Source organism: Felis catus, chromosome A1 (genome assembly GCF_018350175.1).
Source record: "Felis catus isolate Fca126 chromosome A1, F.catus_Fca126_mat1.0, whole genome shotgun sequence".
NCBI lineage: Eukaryota > Metazoa > Chordata > Mammalia > Carnivora > Felidae > Felis > Felis catus.
In genome coordinates, this window is record NC_058368.1 from 163,246,036 (window position 1) to 163,262,839 (window position 16,804).

Below are 16,804 nucleotides of genomic sequence, written 5' to 3' on the forward strand. Positions count from 1 at the left end.
CCTTCACCTCCTTAGAACTTAGGACTCTTTACAGTCCTCCTTACTGTAAATGTTGGATATCCTAGAGTGCAGTCCTTGGTCCTGGTTTCTTTTCTGTTGAAACCCAATTTCTTAATGATCTCATACATTTTCTTGCCTTTAAATTCTATCTAACATTGACAGTTTCCAGATTCATATTAGTGATCAGAACCTCCCTCTTTAACTCTAGATAACATAGTCCACTTGGGGAGTCTAATAGGCATCCTAAATGTAATATATTCAAAACTTCTGATCATCCCCCTGTGTCAGATACTCTTCCTATAGTCTTTCCTCTATCAAATATCCCAGAAATGATCAATGTTAATTAACACTTTGACATATGTCTTTCCAAGCCTACATGTGTGTGTGTGTGTTTCTCATTGCTATTCATGAGATCGTTTTGTATATACCATTTTTTCCTCTGATCCTTCCCTACCCACCCCCTGCCCCACTTTACTATGAACATGTTTTGTATACTCTTGAATGTTCTTTGGGAATCTTGCTTTTAGTAGCTATTTGGTTGTACCATAATTTATTAATGACTCTTATGAGTAAATATTGGATTGCGTCCCATGACTTGCTATTATAATTTAAACTATAACTAACATCCCCATTACATCTAGTATCCGTGTTACAAAAGGAAAGAAAAAGCCACTTAATCATTTTAGTTCTGCAAGATCCCAATATGGTAGCCACTAACCATATGTGGTTTTTGAACACTTAAATGTGACTAGACTGAACTAAATGTGCTATAAATGTAAAATACACACCAGAATTCACAGAATTTGAAAAATACAATTATCTTATTAATAATTTTTATATTGATCACTTATTGAAATAGTATTTTGTTTTATTGGGCTAAATAAGATATACTTTAAAAATTGATTTCATCTCTGTCCTTTACTTATTAAAATGTGACTATAAGAAAATTAAAAGTGGGGCGCCTGGTGGCTCAGTCAGGTAAGCCACCAACTCTTGATTTTGGCTCAGGTCATCATCCCAAGGTTGTGCGTGGGATCGAGCCCTGCGTCAGGCTCCATGCAGATCATGGAGCCTACTTGGGATTATCTCTCTCTCTCTCCCTCTGCCTCTCCTTCACTCATAGGCTCTCTCTCAAAATAAATCACTAAACACTTAAAAAAAAAAAGAAAATTAAAAGTTAACATGTGTGGCTTACACTATATTTCTTCTGTTGGACAGTGCTGTTTTAGTAGCTCGGGTCAAAAACCTTGGAGTCATCCTTTTCTCCTCTCTTCCTTTTCTACTACTTATTCCGTGAATGCTACCTAGAAGCTGACCATTTTCCCCACATTTGCTACTGCCACTCAGATCCAAGCTGTCATTATTAACTCTTGCTTAGGTTCTTCCAACAGGCATTTAACTTGTCTCCTGACTTTTACAGTCTAATTTCAATATATTGGCTGAGGTCATTGTTTTAAAACATGTCAGATCGTGCCTCTCCTCTTCTCAAAACCTTCCAGTGGCTTCTTGTATTCAGGGTAGAGGTTAAGTCCTAAAAAAGCTGGTCTCCATCTACCCCTTGGACTGTATTTCTGCACTCTCCCTGTGGTGAGCCAAACTTGTTGCCCACCTGAGGTCTTTACATTTTCTCCTATGGCACCGGGAGTGCTCTTCCTCCAGTTATCTGCTGGGTTGTACCTTCACCTCCTTCAGGTATTTGCTTCTTTGTGAAATCTTCCATTAACACCCTATTTAAAATTATCAGCCTGTCCCGCCCAACTGTACCCAATAATCCCTAATTCCCTTTCTCGATTTTTTTTCTTAGTGCTTATCATCTAACATATTTTTCTTATCGATTGAGTTGATTTTCTGTCTTTCCCCACCAGAACATAAATTCCATGAGGGCAAGAACCTTTGTTTTATTCACTGCTATCTCTTGAGCTCTGAAAACAATGTTTAGCATATATTAGGGGATAAATAACTATTTGTCAAATGGATGAGTAAATGAACTTATTAGCACTACAGGTGCTCTAAGGACTTGAAGTGAAAGATTATAGGTGTTTTGTGAGATAAGACAACTGCTGCTTTCTTTACTGAAATGAACTAAAAGGAGGTAAGATTGGGTAATCATGGTGGGGCATTGTTAGAGAGGACCTTAAATCCTAGGTGGAGGGATCTACATTTAACTCAGTGGGCTATTAGGAGCCATTCAATTCTTGAAGTAGAAGCACAATAGACTGACACTTACTTTAATCCTGTAGGTAAGAGAATAGATAGATGGACAGAGAGACAGTTGATGAAACAGTGCATAAAAGAATAATTGATTATATCACAGAGAGACCAGAGACAAGAAGACCAATTGAATGGATAATAAGTTCATGCAGTTGAAAACTAAGGACTTGCTACAGGAACCTACAGGTTTTGACAACCAATTGTATGTGATAAGGGAGGAATAAAAAGATAAAGATGACTGTTCTCTAATCCCCAATGGCAGCCTTGATGGGAAGGTAAGAAGAAATGGGGAATCCTGAAGGAGGCAAGTTTTGAGGGAAATAAGTGATTTCAGGCTAGGGAAATCTTAAGCTTAAAGAGATATGAATTCATGCAATGTTTTCATGCACATTTCAAGTTTCTTCAATGATGAGAGCACATTTGACCAAACTTGGGAGCTTGCTGCCTTTTAAATTCATGCTATGAAGGTGTTCTGGGAAAGGTAGTAGGATGACCCTGTTTTTATTAGTATTTGCCAATGGAAATATAGTGAACTCTGCTTTAGATTTGCATATTGCAGAAACATTAATTATTCCCAAATCAGTCTGGGCCTAACAACAACCTGGAGTATTGGTGGAAGAGATAATGTCTAGTGTAGAGTGTTTGCTTGCTGCTAATTAGTAGTGTTGGGATTGGCATGTTTGGAGCAGTCATTAGGACTGAAACTGAATTATTTTAGTCATGTTTGCAAAGAAAGTCACAGAATGCATTGTGAATTACTTTGTGAAATTACATTTTCTGACTTCATACAGTCTTTAAGAACTGAAGTTTGCATGTTCTTGCTCATTGAAAGTGTTTCTGTAGTATAGTCAAGGAGCTTTAAGTAAAGTTGTTTTACATGCTATGCCAGTGTTTGTGGGCATCATAGATAATCTCATTAATTTCTTCTGGGTATTTAAGGATAGATTCAAATTATTGACCTCACCAATGGGTTTATCTCTTATTTTTGATTTTTGGTGACATGTCTTTTTTTGAAGTTATGACTCTACTTCAGAGGTAGCTTGTTAGATGGTCTTCCACCTAAAACATAAGTTGCAGTGAAAGCTCATAAAACTTCCACCAGGCAAAACTTTTAACCACTGTACAAGAAATGAGATTTATGTATCATTAGCAACCATCTGTTTCTGGAACTGATTTGATTCATTCAACAGATATTTTTTGCAAATCCAGTATGTGTCAATACTATTGATCTACCAACAAAAATTCCTCCCTTTATGGAGTCTGTATTCTAGTTGTGTAAAACTGACAATAAACAAATAATTAAAATATATTGACTGTTTGGGTATGGTTAGCACCGATAGAAAAATAACAAAGCAGGAAGTAGAGGTAGGGAGTGATGAAGTGTTTGTGGTTGGGTTTGCAATTCTATTTTGAGTGGTCCGAGAATGACTCACTGAGGGTCATGGTTGAACCTTTGGAGGTGACAGATGAAAAAACAAGGTATCGAGGGGCCTGGGTAAAGAGTGTTTCAGCCACAGGGAAGAGCAAGGGCCTAGGCCTTGGGTGTGTGCAGATGTGTTTGAACAACAGCAAGGAAGTCATTGTGTCTGGAATGGGGTGAATGAGGGTGAGTAGCTGGGGATGAGGTCAGATAGGTAATGGGGACAAGATGGTGCAGGGCCCTTTTAGTCCCAGCAAGAGCAGAGGCCAGTGGGAGTTTTGAACATGGGAGTGACTTGGTCCGACTTGCCTTTCTTAAAGCTCACCCCGGCCAAGGAAAGGAGGTGATCAGTTGGGAGGAACTGTGGTAACCCTGGTGAAAGGAGCTAGGGACCAGAGAGCAGTGGAGAGATATTCGGAATTTACTTTGAAGATGGAGTGGAGAGAAAGGATTGGGTATGAACGAAACAGAACTGGGGATGACTCCAAAGGTTTTTGATCTGAACAACTGGCAAGATAGAGTATCTAGATAGAAGATTATAAAACATTGTGTAGTATTTCCTGATTGTTTGCAATGATGCATAAAATAGTTTAGTTGGTTTTTGGTAGCCTGGAGTGATTTTTTTTAGGCTCCAAGGTTATGAATATCGAAGAATTTCCTTTCACTCACCTGTCACTTCCTAATATTCCTCTTTTTTACTCTTAATTTAAAATTTTCACCTTTGTCATACATAAGGAATCTATTATTTCCTGAACCTTATACCCATTGCTGTAATGGATTATAGCTGCCTTCTCGCCGTTTTATTTAATTGGATGACAGGCTGCAGTTATAAATCTAGCAAGTCAGAGGCGCCTGGGTGGCTCAGTCGGTTGGGCATCCGACTTCGGCTCAGGTCATGATCTCGTGGTCCGTGAGTTCAAGCCCCGCATCGGGCTCTGGGCTGACAGCTCAGAGCGTGGAGCCTGTTTCGGATTCTGTGTTTCCCTCTCTCTCTGACCCTCCCCTGCTCATGCTCTGTCTCTCTCTGTCTCAAAAATAAATAAATGTTAAAGAAATAAAAATAAAATAATTTAAAATAAAAAAATAAAAAAATAAATCTAGCAAGTCATATATATTTTCTTGTATGGAGGAGAAAAAAAAAAACCTTTGATGTGGCAGTATAACAAAGAGTATAATGTGTTTTGTGCTACTCCACATTTAGTAAGTTGGCCTAATAAATACTTTGTTATATGGAGAACATATTTCCTTACAAAATAATCATGATTTTTTGGAGCAGGGAAAAGGAGTTGGGTGATGTGGTTTCTAGTCTTTCAAGAATTTAAAGTTAAAAAAAAAGGAAATAAAAACATCTAGTTATTAAAACATCTCATTGTTTGGTGTTGGATTGGTAACCTAGTTACCTTTTATATGTAGATGAGGTAGCATTTGATTGAGGATCAAGGTTCTGATAATTATAAAATGGTGGTGATTTTAGGGTGATAATGGTGATCTTTGATATATTTCTAAAAGTTTTGTGTTTTTAGAACATTTTGAAAGTGTTTCTCTTAGTATACTCAGTTCTGAATTATCTGTGTCAAGGGGCTCTGATAGTGAATTGATATCTGAATTCCATAGCAAATATGAAAATTGGCTCAAGGCAAGACCATTTCTTTACCAATGCTGTGAAAAGGTAGCATATATTAAACTGTCTTGTCATTACTTGTTCTGGGGATAAAACTGGGAAAAAAATATGAGAAGGTAGGTATCATTAAGGGTGGGTGATAATTTGGATAAGAAAAAATAAACTAGATTAGCAAAAGTTACATATGATTGTATAAACATTTTTGGTTATTTAATGTAAAAGGAAATAGTTCTTTACTTGATCAAGAATAATTCAATGAATAATTTTGAAGAAACATAATTCTTCAAGTAGTTATAAAAATAAACCAAACTTTATACAGTCCCACTAAGAGCAGCCATTTCTGTCCGATTTCAGCCTGCTTAGTTCTGAAATCTTCTTTCCACCCTGTCTCCTCTTAAATGCTCACCCCTCTTCCTCCCTCTCTCCCCTTTCCTCTTCACCTTTCCCCTACTCCTCTTCCTGCTAAACTGCTACCCACTTCATTTTTCATGTATTTTGAAACCTGCTTCAAACCTAAGACTATTTTGTAAAAAGTCACCAATAATTTTCAAATGGCTAATTGTAATGGGTCCCTTTTAGATCCTATGCCAAATAATCTCTTGGTTGCATTTGACCTGTAGATCACCATTCCCAAGACATAAGTAGGCAGAAGGGAACATTATGAACTGTCAGGTGTCCCTGCCTTTCTGCATGCTGTCCCCCCATCTGATATGTCTTCCCCCACTTCTGCCTTATTTGTCTCAGTGAAAGCATTTATCCTTCTGAAAGTCCCCCTGAATCCCAACAAGATTACTCTTTCCCTCCTCTCTGCCACCATGCGTGTACTTTATTTATACGTCTCATTACATGTTTTTGTTTTGTCTTCAGGTACTTACGGTGTTGGCCACTTAGCTAGACTCTGAGATCCTTTAGGGCAGGGGCCATCTTTATTCATCTTTACTCCAACCCAGCATATAATAAGCACTTGATAAATGCTTATCGGATGAATGAAATTATTTTGTCATAATGCACATTTAGAGTTTAGAAATCCTTTTACTGTCATTACTTGTGTATGTTCCTATAGTTTCTCAAACTTCAAAACGTAACTAAAACTTTGAGGTCGCTGTGAATCCCTGAAGTTACTCTATAATCCTTGATGCTAAATATTTGGTGCTAGTGAGAGGTGGCAGGGAAGACTGAGTTGGGAGAATACAAAATGTTAAGGCAAAAGAGACCTCTTTCCCTTTAATCCCTCCCTATACTCTTCTTGCTTGCTTGCCCATCCCAGTCATGGGGAGCCCCTGAACACATCCAGGGTGGAAGTGCAAAGTCTAAGTACTGTCTGTACTTCGACACTTCCTGTCCACATGGTGATGAAATAAGGTGAGTCCCAGAATGAACTCATTTATGAGAATAATAGCACGATAACCAAACAGCCTAATATCATTTGGGAGAAAATGAACAGGGTGTCTGTCACTTACCAGAAACGTTTTGAAAGCTGTGGTATTTCTCTTACTGACATGAATTTTTATAATAATCTAAAGATATATTAACAAGTATAATATATACTATGTAATTACAAAAACACAATAATATAAATTTGCATATTACAATAAATGAGATTTTCTCATTTTATTGAATTTTAGTAGGATTACCCTTTGGTGTCCAGAATATTTGGATCATATTTTACTTTTCAATGATTACCTCTTTTGTGTATATAATTCTCTCATGCACATTAGAATTGCCTTAGAAAAAGAGTATAACATAAAGCTGAGGTAAAATAGAAATATTTTTGAGAAGATATTCACACTGTCACTAGATTTTGTTCTTAATTGACAGTGCTCTTTTTTTTTTTCTAGTACATGGCAATTTCTACTTTAGTTTTTGAAAGAAATTACGTGTTATGTCTCTTGTACTCTATGAAAATGTGCAGCTCTGGCAGTTACACTGGATGGTTTTGCTGTAGTAATTAAAACACAGATGGAGCTCATTTCTTTCCCAAGTGTTTGATTGGCAGATAGTCTGTGATCAACGCTTCCCTCAGCTGAACATGTCAGCACCATCTGCCTTCAGTCAGCTTGGAGAGGGGGGTCGCAGCAGAATTTCCTGATCATCACATGAGCCAGTTTAAATTGAGTATATTCCTCTTGCTGAAGCCACCAAATGACTTATGTAAAGTTACATATAATATATAAGGGTTTTCAAGACAGTTGGTTTGCAACTTGATGAAATATTCATTAATTAGTATATATGTTTTTTAATTCACCACTTCCTTCCTCTGCTTAAAACATTTAGAGCATAACATAAAGTCACCATACCTTACAAAGTTAAAATTTCTAAACAAATTGAGCTGATGGGGCGTTTTGTTTTTAGCGAGGTTATTAGAGATGATTTTAAATCAGGGTCCTGTGTTTTGAACTATTAGTGCAAGCACTAGTTACAAATAAAAATTCTTCAGTATGCTGTCTCCTAAACCCAACACAAAAATCATTTAGAAGAATATGCTAATTTTAAAAAATTGTGTATTTATAACTGTTAGAAATAAATTATGATGAATGGTGCTTATTTAGATATCAGGGTAAGAAATGGATAGAAATTTATGCTCATCCAATTTTGATGCAGCCGAATGAATGGGGGTTGATTGTTATGTAGAAAACATACATTTAAGGCATTGGAAGCACCGAAATAAGGACATTTTTTAAAAAGAAGAAAAATATAGTTATTTCATATTCCTGGAAATGTATTTTGGAATCTATGATACTTGTGCAAACAGTCTAGATTTGTAAAGACTGCACATGCATTCATAATAACATGAATTCTATATATAATTAAATAATGGAAAACTGATTTGACTTCCCCCTTCCCTGTCCAAATGGATACATAGTTCTGAGTACCAAATGAAAAACATGGTCTACCGCACTTGTGGGGGCAAGTGAATGAAGGAGACTGTTGCTCACAGAATGTTAGCACAAAGAATAAAGGAGTTGGATTGAAAATCATTCTGAAGAACGTGGAATACACTCATTGCTCATGGTTCCTGTGGAAACCCACTTACAGTAAAGGGCAAGTGACTTTGGGGACTTTGACAAGCATTTGAAGATTAAATTGGTAAAGGTAATCACTTCCCAGTTGGACGGAAAAATACGATGAGTTGTGGAAGGGAGAATACAGAAAAGAAAGAAAATAATTATGTATGTGTAGAAATCTATCATCTTCTATTACCAGAAACTTTTAAAGATAAAACTTTGGATTAGTTTCTCATTTTGTTTGAATATATAATCACCTCTCTTCAAGCTTGCAGTGTTTCCAGGCAAAGAGTAGGGGTGGGAAAGAAGAAAAGAGTTTAAAAAAAATTTTTTTTTCAACGTTTTTTATTTATCTTTGGGACAGAGAGAGACAGAGCATGAACGGGCGAGGGGCAGAGAGAGAGGGAGACACAGAATCGGAAACAGGCTCCAGGCTCTGAGCCATCAGCCCAGAGCCTGACACGGGGCTCGAACTCACGGACCGCGAGATCGTGACCTGGCTGAAGTCGGACGCTTAACCGACTGCGCCACCCAGGCGCCCCAAGAGTTTTATTTTTAGTTACGTAAAATACATTTTAGTTTACATAGAAAACATTTATCCCAATGATCCTACATTCTCCGAAGGGGAAGGATGGGAATAATTTTGATTTAACAAAACAGATTAGGATAAGAACCATAAACAAAGTGCTGCAGAAATTCAGAGAAAAGAGTTTCCAAATTGAGAGGCACCCCAGAGCACCTGAACATACAGTCATTCGCTTAAATTCTCCTTCTCTAACTTACCTTGTCTCCTTTCCCAACCTGTTTCTTCTTTCTGTGACAGTTTTATTCTGTGTCAATATTTTCTATATAGTTTACATTTGCCAATATCCATCTCATTATGATTATCTATGTAGTGTGGATCTCCAGAGAACTTTGGCAGATGTCACTTGGCTAATAACAACCAACATTTATTGAAGACTTCGTGTGTGCCTGACAGTTTTCTAAGTACGTTCTTAGTTCATTCCTACAGAAACCCTATTATTATTTATTTTGCAAATGAGGAATCCCATAATCCAGCTAATCCAGTAGGGGGATTGAGATTACTGTGGGAAGATGGGCTCCAGATTACTGTTCCCTAGTGCCATTTAGACCCACCTGGCTCCTGGAAGTGTCCTGTGTGTGAAGAGTACATGTCCCCTCCAACCTCATCCTCTCCAGATTAAACCCAAGAAAGGGCAGCAGAGGAGACTGAGACGATGGTGTCACAATGAAGTGTTAAACTGAAAAGAGGGAAAAAAAGCTGAGAAGGGCATTTACATTTGGGAGAGACTGAGCAGAGGGTAGACTGCTCTAGACATGTACCCATAGCTGGTATGGACTCCCTGCCATGCTTGCTCACCTGGCTTCCTCCTCATCCCAGTATCCAAGGTGTGCCCCCCACTCATGTCCAGTCCAAGTGCTGATGGACAACCGAGAGACAAAGGGAGGAAAAGTGCTTCTTAGGGGAAAGGACGTTTCATCTCATTAATTATTTTTTTCCAGTTAAAAGAGATTTCTGAGCACCTGGACAAGGTGTTGAATGGGATGTGGAAAAGTGAATCTTTGGGGCGCCTGGGTGGCTCAGTCGGTTAAGCGTCCGACTTCGGCTCGGGTCATGATCTCGCGGTCCGTGAGTTCGAGCCCCGCGTTGGGCTCTGTGCTGACAGCTCGGAGCCTGGAGCCTGTTTCAGATTCTGTGTCTCCCTCTCTGACCCTCCCCCGTTCATGCTCTGTCTCTCTCTGTCTCAAAAATAAATGTTAAAAAAAAAAATTAAAAAAAAAAAAAAAGAAAAGTGAATCTTTTACTTCAAACATGATAGAAAGTGTACTGGCCTGAGAGAACGTGAGTTCCTTTGTCTTAGTCCCAGGATTTATGCTAACTTTCTGTTCTTCGTTTTCTTGTGGGTAATGTGAGGGAGTTGGGTCACCAGTTCTAGAGTCCCTACTAGCTCTGAGAAAAGTTGGTGATGATAAGGAGCTTACAGTTTAGCTGAGCAGATATGAGGCCTGTCCACACAAAGTTAACTACAAGGAAAACTTAAAAATGGGGAAAGAGATACAAAGAGAGGTTCCCCCTCAGTGTAGAAATTCCATATAACAAACTCTAGGTATGGTCTAAGGGTTTAAGAAAGATGCTATATCAGGAAGGTGGAGGGTCAAATGTGATAAATATATGAAAGATAGCCCAGTAATAGACCCTGCTTTTTTGTGTGCGATAAAATACTATTTTGCTTCCCTTAACTATTTTCATTTCTTTTTCTAAAGATTTTTTTATTATTTTTAAGTAATCTGCATACCCAGCATGGTGCTTGAACTCACAACACCGAGATCAAGAATTTCATGCTCCACTAACTGAGCCAGCCAGGCACCCCAACTGTTTTTATTTCTTAAGATAGTTTTTAGACTATTACATTTTTTTTCTTTTTCCTTGTCTTTTTTAAGTTGCGTCACATTTTTCTTTATCCTTTCTTTAAAAAATTAGCTCTGCTATTTCTTCAAATTTCCCTCCTTAGTTTTTTTTTTTTTTTTTTTTTAATATGGCAGTTATTGTGTGAGTCTGGCATGTCTAGACAGTTCCTGGCACATAGTTTACACCCCATAAATATTGGTTACACAAACCAAGTTTATATCACTATAATTGTTTCGCCAATTAAACAATCACCTACATTTTCACCCCCTTCCTAAAGAGATGATGCATTAGGTATACTTTGGGCTGTTCCTTTAAAAACTTTTTGTTCTTATTTAAAATTTTTATCCAAAAAGGTGTTTTTTTTCTTTTTTTTTTTTATCTTTGGTTAAAGTCTTAAACCATTATTTCATTGTCACCTTTCACCTAACTTATCCATGCATGCCAACAGCAAATTGAGTGACGTTGATCGAAATTTTTGTTGTTTTTGTTATATCCAAGTGTATAAGTTAAATAAGTGGTTGGCAATACATGATCTGCTACTACATGACACCAGGATTCAAAGATAATATAATTAAAAATGCATTTTACTAAAATGTCTTGCATTTAAATTTTTTTTTTCAACGTTTATTTATTTTTGGGACAGAGAGAGACAGAGCATGAACGGGGGAGGGGCAGAGAGAGAGGGAGACACAGAATCGGAAACAGGCTCCAGGCTCTGAGCCATCAGCCCAGAGCCCGACGCGGGCCTCGAACTCACGGACCGCGAGATCGTGACCTGGCTGAAGTCGGACGCTTAACCGACTGCGCCACCCAGGCGCCCCTAAAATGTCTTGCATTTAAACAAGATGAGGAAGATTGGAAGAGAAAGGAGTAGGTGAAAGAAGTCGGAATAATGCATAACTTAAGAGATGAAGTATTAAGCATGGAAAGAAGCAAAAGAGAAGGGAGGGCAGCAGTTCCTGCCCTGCTCCTGACACTCCTTATATTCTGCACTATCCTGATGCCATTATCCAGGTTATCCAACCTTGGTTTTTTGCTGGTTTGAATTCATTCTGGGCCATGCTGATTTACTGTTGGTTATTTTTGGTCTTTTTTTTTTTTTTACTCCTCAGTCCCCTAAGTTCTTAAAGTCTGTGCCAATGTTACTTGTTTCCAAAATCCAAAAGGCAAAACTGGCCCTAGAAAGGGTCCTGCCTCCCAGGTGAGTCTAATTCCAAAGTGTCCAAGAGGTTTGATTTGACTTTCAATATCTAAAGGTGTCCAATCTAAGAGTTTTGATAGAACAAAAATAGGTTATGGGCAGTGGCGATGTCTGAGATCATGAGGATGAAAGGGGTGGGATTTAAAACTTTAGGAAGAAAATAAATATGTTTGTAAGGTACTCTGTACAAATTTAAAATGCTCCATTCTTTGTAGTGTAGTTCAGTGGGAGGCCAGATTATATTCTAAACTCTAAGATGAATGCATCTCCAAATGGGCAGTGAAGAGAAGCCCATAATCCCAAGTTTTTAGGCTCCTCAGTTAAATCTGAATGTTGACACCAGGTCACAGAAACTGTGGTGTATTTTGAATATTTTCATTTAATTTGTTAACTCCTCTTTCCACAGTCCCAAAATACAATGACTGGGTGTATAATATAGTTTGAGGATAACAGTGTAAGTTTGAATGAAGTTCAGCTAGCCAAGTTGCTGTTTTCCCACTGCCATCCTTGTGTAACGTCTGACTAATGAATATTTAAACTTTTCCAAATGGACATGATAAAGAATATTTCTACAGAATTCTACAATATTGAAAAAATATTCTCAGAAGTTATCTTCTGAAATATAATTTTGGTGGAGAAGAGGAGAATGAATGAAGAGTATGGAATTATAGAGAAGATAGAAAAACTATGAGGAAAAAGCATTAGCTCCTTTAGAACTAGATCTCTCACATTTGTGTTATCAGAGCTGAGAGTCTTAGGAATATGGGATGTTGGGATGGGATCAGAATAAAATCGCAATGTTTGTTTAGCCACATTGAGTGAAAACAGTCATAAACTGCTACAAGATCTTAACTCACTTTAAGGGAAGAGAGTTACATGAAAATTTAAAAAGATTTTTAAAAATATAAGTAGGAATAAATGGTATATAATTCCCCTAATTTTAAAATCAAAGGCTAAAATAAATTTTTTTTTCTTCTTAGAATGTTTCATTTTAAGTATGTGACCATCATGTAGAACTTTCATGTGGGAATTAATTAGACAGGAAAGACTGAACAACTGGATGATCCAATCTTTCTTGCATCTGTGACTTGATTCCTGGAAGGAGCCCTGGAACAGATGTCAAACTACAATCAGGGTGAACAATTAAAACTAAGGAGTCTTAGAGCATACTTGACTAGGAATTAGAGTTATGGATCCTCTCTTTTTCTATGGGCATTTTTCTCCCCAAGAGTGGCCATGAAGAAAGAAACTGCAGTGATTGGTACCAGTGGTCTTGAGTTTAAATTTACTATAAATCTTTACATTCCTGTCCTCATTTCTACTTTGTAAAGCAGAGTCTGAACTTAGGATAATCAAGTCACAAAAGGAAACTAACTATATATCAAATAGACTCTGACCCTGGAGAAGATAGTTTTGCTCCCTTCCCTGTTTAGGAGAAAAATACTTCAACTTTCATTACTTAATCTTTTCTTTGTGTGTTCCTAGTTTATTAAGCACTAATTTAACCTAACACTTTTATTGTGGTTAGGAGCATTGGAAATGGAAACATTTAAGATGACATTTGGTTTATTAAAACCTCCCAAAACTAGCAGATGGTTTAGGAAAGCAGCATTAAAGATGTTACTTGATCCTTAATTCCAGACCATACTTGATGCTGCATCTGGAAGAAGAACTATGCCAAGAAAAACGCTATTGAGTTAAAGACTGTGTTATTCATAAATATTTAGGAAAATAAGAGACAAGTGTTCATGAGCATAGCTTGTGAAACCAAATAGATATTCCATGGGAGAAGGGTTCTGCAAACATTTCCAAATATGTGGTATTTATTCTTAGAACATTTTAATAAACCTATTGAGAATAGAATTTTATAATGAATCCAGCCAAAACTTGATAGCTATGGTGCTTTATCTTATCCATTCTCTGTACAAATGGAAGTTGTCATTTGTTATAGTCACTAGGATGAATGGTCACTGTGTATTTAAACTCCTTCACACCAAATATAGAATCCTCCAAGTTTTGACTTTAAATATTTTCCCAGCACTTAAAATATTAAAAAGCTGAGTGTAATTAATTGGTACCATATATAACTGTGATAGGTGGCATCTGCTTACTTTTCTGTTATTAAGTTTACTCTTTTGCTGTAACCATTCTATTTGTGAAGTTGTGCTTCCTGCTTAATACATGCTAAATGTTTTGTTTCCTTTGGGTGAGGCAAAGGAAGCTTCAAAACTGTTAAATACAAGTGACACTGTTTCCTAATTAGTTTTATGGGAGTAGAAATAAATTACTTAAAAATTATGAGAAATAAATTACTTAAAAATTTAATTCTTTTATTAAGAAATGTAAACTTTATACAATATGGGCTTTTGTAAACAAACACTTTATGTTCTAATCCTTGTAGTTACCATATTGTTGCTGACCTATGTCTAGATGGCAAGTTAGACTTCAGAGACCCTGTCAGATGCTGAAATGGTCAGGAATAGGAAATTACCCATTAGTTAATGAAAGATCTCTTTGGACTTCCTAAGGTCCAAGAAACTCAACAGTGGAGGAGACACTGCCTTTTCTACTTGAGCAATGATGATCTTTGGGAGCCCTCAGGCTCTGAGTTGTAACATAGTCAGCCTCTTGTGTAAGTTAACAGAAAATAGAAAAATCTAAGTCATACTCAAACATACGAATTAAATGGCTAATAATTATATTTTAAACATCAAATATTTCCTTATCGCACTCCTGAGAAGAAACCTTGGATAATGGATCTCTCTAGAGAAAAATGATTTTAGATTCTATAATACTATTATCTTTTATTCAACGTTGCAAAATTTAGATCTAAGTCTTGGGTAGGAAATTATATATTCTGTAAATCAAATATATTCTTAATAGTTGAAGAAAACAGAATCAGAAGAGAATCAATGACATGTTTAATAGTAACCTGGCCATTTACTGTTTGCCTGAGATCAAATATCTAATGTCAGATTTTAACAGCAGCATGATATGCCGGAAAGACCATCTTCTGTGGCGCCAGGAGACCATTTAATGTAGCCTAAAATTCAAGCTCCAAGAGTACACACTGTGTGGACTTGCCCAAGTCATGGAACCTCTTTGAGTCTCAATTTCACCACAGTTAATGAGTAAATAGGAGACTAATCCTACTTTCTAGAGTTAAAGTACTATGATATGTAAATAAGTACTATAATATGCATTGTAAAAGCTGGGCTTGAATTCTGACTTTACCACTTTCTGGCATTGTAATTTTGGATAAATTATTTAACCCAATGGAGTCATGTTTTTCACAATTTAAAATAAAGATAAGAATCCAGTATTTGCAAACTGTTACAAAGTAAGAGCTTCAAAAATGTTAGTTGCTGTTGTAACTTACTATTTTTACTAAATGTCTACACATCTCTTGTCATCTGGAGATCTAAAATAATGTAACAAAATTTTATTTTGTTTGAAGTTATTGAAAGCCTATTCTAATAGATCTTTTTTTTTTTTTTTTTTTTTTTTTTACTTGAAGACTTGTTACTCCCCATGCTTTCTTGTAAATTAGAATAACTTAAGCTAAGGCAGTATGTAGAATGAGGAGCTTTCTTCCTAAACCGATAATGCCCTCTGTATGTAATGTTTCAGCTTTCTGATACAAGGGACTTGAGGAGGAATGGATGTCCAGAATTCTTTGATTGTTTATACTGTGCCATAATTAATTACAATTTAAATCTTTTTGTTGGTGTGTTTGGCATAAGAGAAGCTTGTATGACTCTATAGAGAGAGGGTAAAGTTAAAAAAAAATTGCAATGAGAAGACATTTGAAGCCACTCTGAGCTGCTGGTGCCCTCCTGTAGAGAACATATTTGAGACACACAAGCAACTGCCTACCTTTTACAATCCATTTAGAGAGTCAACCTCAAACCTTTCCTTAGGTAATGGGATTAACACTCTGCTGGGACTGCAATCTTTAAAGATACAAATTTGTTTCTAAATGTTCTAGCTAGTAATCCTATGCTCTTTAACAGGTTTTACAATGTAATTGACACTCTTGGAATGGAAAACGCAGACCTCAGACCTCTTTCTGTCTACTGGATTAGGAAATACGAAGGCTTTAACAGAAAGCACTCTGTCTTGAGAAAGTTATAATTCGTTGCGCCTCATCTTTGTTCTTCAGTGGTAGTATCATTGAAGGGATGTGAAGAGTAAGGTGAATTTAGAATACAGTGATACACAGTTGCTTTTATAAGCCACTCAACCATTCATGAAAAAATTTCCTTTTAATGTCCTTAATTTGTACTACTTCAGAAGAAAAGTGTGTTAAGAAACATTTTCAGTTTAAGCATATTGCTTGATAATTAAAAACCTTCAGATCCAGTTAGTTTAAATATAAAAGGAATAAAAGTCAAGAACTGTTCAGTTCTTCTCTTTACTGTCTTCTTTGAACAAGCCATACCTTACCTCCCTGGAAGGACAATATAAGTATTTTGAGACATTATGATCCTTGGAAAATAAAACAAGATAAAATCTTGGTAAACTTCTTTTATAACACATTCCTGATCATATTCTAATATTTTTATTCCCTTTTATTTTTAATTATATCCTAACATGAATAATGACTGAGCATTGTAAACAAATATTATTACTTTTAGAAAAATGCCTATAAATTGATCTATTCCAAGTCCGTTTTCATGAAGCATACTTTTTTTTTAGAGCTAGGATTCCAATGGTCTATAAAATATAAATTATAATATCTTTTGAAGGTTACTGTGAATTTAATATAAACACCACTCTTGTTACCACATTAATTTAGATAAAAAAGCAAATATTATTCTATAGTAAAATTTTACTCGACATTTGTTGTAATTTTTCTTTTGAAACTACACTCAATTTCTTCTAAGATGTTCTATTTCCCTTTCTTCTTTATGTA

The 16,804-nt window shown here is 36.4% G+C and overlaps 1 protein-coding gene across 16 annotated transcripts in view; it reads left to right on the top strand.

The window, feature by feature from the left end:
- Positions 1-16,804, top strand: part of PAM (peptidylglycine alpha-amidating monooxygenase) — a 286,468-nt gene that overhangs the window by 61,408 nt on the left and 208,256 nt on the right. The window lies entirely within an intron of this gene.